At 54.1% G+C, this 2,926-nt stretch overlaps 1 protein-coding gene across 2 annotated transcripts in view; it reads left to right on the top strand.

The window, feature by feature from the left end:
* CTTN (cortactin) overlaps positions 1 to 2,926 on the top strand; it is a 33,102-nt gene that overhangs the window by 7,501 nt on the left and 22,675 nt on the right. The window lies entirely within an intron of this gene.

The raw sequence follows: 2,926 nt of genomic DNA, 5'->3' as shown, positions 1-2,926 counted from the left end.
TGCCTCACTCTGGCCACCAGCAGAATGGACTATGTGGGGGGCTGGGAGGGACCCCAGACCACGTCCAAAAACAGCCTGGAGCTGGAGTTGCCCGGGAGCCGTCTGCAGGAAAGAGATACGATGTTGCTGTGTCACTGTCACCACCACAGAGGTGTCCTGACAGTGAAACTGCAACGTGGGCAGAAGAATCACTTTTGGATTCTAAAAAAACTCTGGCAGATTTTAAGAGGATAGACGAACAGGCAAAACGCATGTGTCTAGGATAGTGCAAGAATCAAGCAGGTAGAGGACTTTCCACCCCAAACCCAGGCTTGCGCTCACTGGGATGTTGCAGAGTTACAGCAAAGAGAAATCATTGTGAAACTTGGGTCCTGACTCTGGGTTGGTAAAAATTACATGCTGAGGAAAATAATGGCAAGTGATCGGGGAGAGCTTGATAACGAAAGCATAGCGACCTCCGTCTCCCCTGCTGCCACTTGCACTGGCCTCTCTTTGGCCTGAATCTCACGCATCTCTGAACCTGCAGCTCAGGCCTTTTCTAGTCGAGGGAGCTTCCCTGAAGAGCCCTGCCCTTCCCCATTTGCACTACTTCTGGCCTTTCCACTGGGACTCTCCCCTCTGGTCTGGGCTTTTCGAGGGCCAGGGCTTGTCTTCACCTCGTGGTACCATGCAGGTGCTCCGGGCATGTCTTGTGAGTGTCCAGAGGTGCATTTCTCTGGCTCATTTGCTGACAGTACCCAGTGGCTCAAGGAATGCCACCATCTTGTGGAGATGTACTCTCGTTCCTTCAGCTGGCAGAGTTGGATGATCGTCCTCCAGAGGTGAACCCAGCCAGGGGGCTGCTGGGCTGAGCCCTTGCTGGCTCCCGGGTCCTCTCTGCTGTCCCTTGCCATGCATTTAGGAAAGGTGAGCACTCAGTTCACGTGAGCACCATGAAACAAATCTCTTCACAAGTAACTCAGATTTCAAGCCCAAGGATAAAGGCTTAAGTTGTTGTAACCTGCCCTCTCCAGAAATTGAAAAAAGGACCTGGGGTCCCTGTCTTAGGAATTTGAGAGACTTGGCAGAAGACAGCACATCCTGGGCTGGTGTGCACTCACGAGAGGAGCAAGGACTGCGTTGCAGGGACTCTGTTTATGCTGGCCCGAGCAGTGGCAGCCTTTCTGGAGCGGGAGGTGCATGGTCTGGCTGCAGCCTCCTCCCCTCCCCTCATCTGCTGCATCCTAGAACCCCAAGGTCCACCCCAGGCTGCTGGACAGGGCTCTGCCCCACGCTGTCTAATAATGATAGGAGCTTGTCAGTATCAAATCAAAGGCAATTTTGGGGATAAATCTGTTTCAATCAAAGAGCTGGAAATACTGCCAAGCTGTCACTCTGGCCATATTTTTGGAATAATTTTCTTATAACTTGTTTCCAATGAAAAATTGTGCCGGGGAATCCCCTTGGCATGACTGTCTCTTGCCATTCCTTCTTCTCTGGCTTTTGGGTGGGGCCCTGGGGACTGCAGGTGGGGGTCTCTGCCACAGAGGGATTCAGGGCTGTGGCTTGTGTGGATTGACTCGGCTGCCCACCTCAGAACAGACGTGGGAAGAAGAGGAGGTGAAGAGCAAAACCTGCTTTTCCATCAGGACACTGCATTGCCTGCTGAGTGCCAGTGACAGTGTGGAATATGCTTTGGTCACATCCTAAACCCGGTAGCTTTGTGAAGCTGTAAACAAACCAACCAATAGGACATCAGGTGTGCATAGCCAGCTCCTCTCTGTGGGGCAGCGTGGTTGGGGGCTGCTTACAGGTGGAGTGAGAAGGTTTGGATGTCCTGTGACTGTCTCCATGCCCTGCACTGGGCCCCGTGTCCCCCCCGTCCACGAAGGAGTTGCCTAACCACTGTCCACCTTGAGGAGAGCCTTGCTGTCTCTGAAGGTAAAGAGCCACCTGGGGCCAGAGTGAGGCAGGGGCTCTGGGGCAGTCTGTCTTCTTGGCTTCGTGGACCACAGGGTCTCTGTTGAAACTGCCGCACTAGGTGGTCGAATCGTAAAAGCAGCCCCAGACAGCATGTCAGTGAGTAGATGTGGACGTGTTCCAGAAGGATCTACAGAGTGAGCTGGCGCCGGGTGTGTCCTGCAGGCATGGTCTGCTGACTGTGCGGTGGAGGGCCTGGTGGAGCTGGCTGCCCTCCTTGCTTTGCTCTCAGTGGATGCATGGTTGAACAGATGGTCCCTGAACCTGTGTCCTCTGATGGAGGCTGATGATGTTGGCTACCCTGGAATGAGCTGCTGCAGGTGGCGGCACCAGCTTCTGCCTGCATGGAGCCCATGCTTGAAGATGTTGAATCTGAATCTGTGTTATAACTAAAACATATGTGTCTGTGTTTCAGTTTGTTAGCAAAATAAACTTTTTTGTCTTGATTCTTGGGTCGCGTGGTGTGAAACGTCTCACTCTCTCAGTGTGACTGTGTTGTCAGCAGTCTCCATGTAGACAGAGCCTGTGAATTATGTTGCAGGCTGCAGGTGCACTTGCCTTGTGCCTAGTCGTGTCTGCAGCCCCCGCCTTTGGTGGGGTTCCAGGGTGGCCTCCTGGGGGCCCGAGCTGAGGGTGTGCAGTGAACCTGCTCCAGGGGCTGCGATAGCTCAGGTCTGTGGCCCCTTCCAGGAGCCAAGTTCCCCTTCGTGGACTACTTGGGTGACCAGAGGGAGGCTGTCCCAGCCCCTGCCCTGGGAGGAAGTGAGGCACAGCACTGTGGCTGGGTATGTAATACTTTGTTTTTGGACCTTGTTCCAGTCAGCTGTCGGCCATGAACGTGGACTACTTGGGTGACCAGAGGGAGGCTGTCCCAGCCCCTGCCCTGGGAGGAAGTGAGGCACAGCGCTGTGGCTGGGTATGTAATACTTTGTTTTTGGACCTTGTTCCAGTCAGCTGTCGGCCATGA

Source organism: Galeopterus variegatus, unplaced genomic scaffold (genome assembly GCF_000696425.1).
Source record: "Galeopterus variegatus unplaced genomic scaffold, G_variegatus-3.0.2 Scaffold2158, whole genome shotgun sequence".
Lineage (NCBI taxonomy): Eukaryota > Metazoa > Chordata > Mammalia > Dermoptera > Cynocephalidae > Galeopterus > Galeopterus variegatus.
The sequence above is the reverse complement of the archived record's forward strand: the minus strand, read 5'-3'. Positions and strand labels throughout refer to the sequence as shown.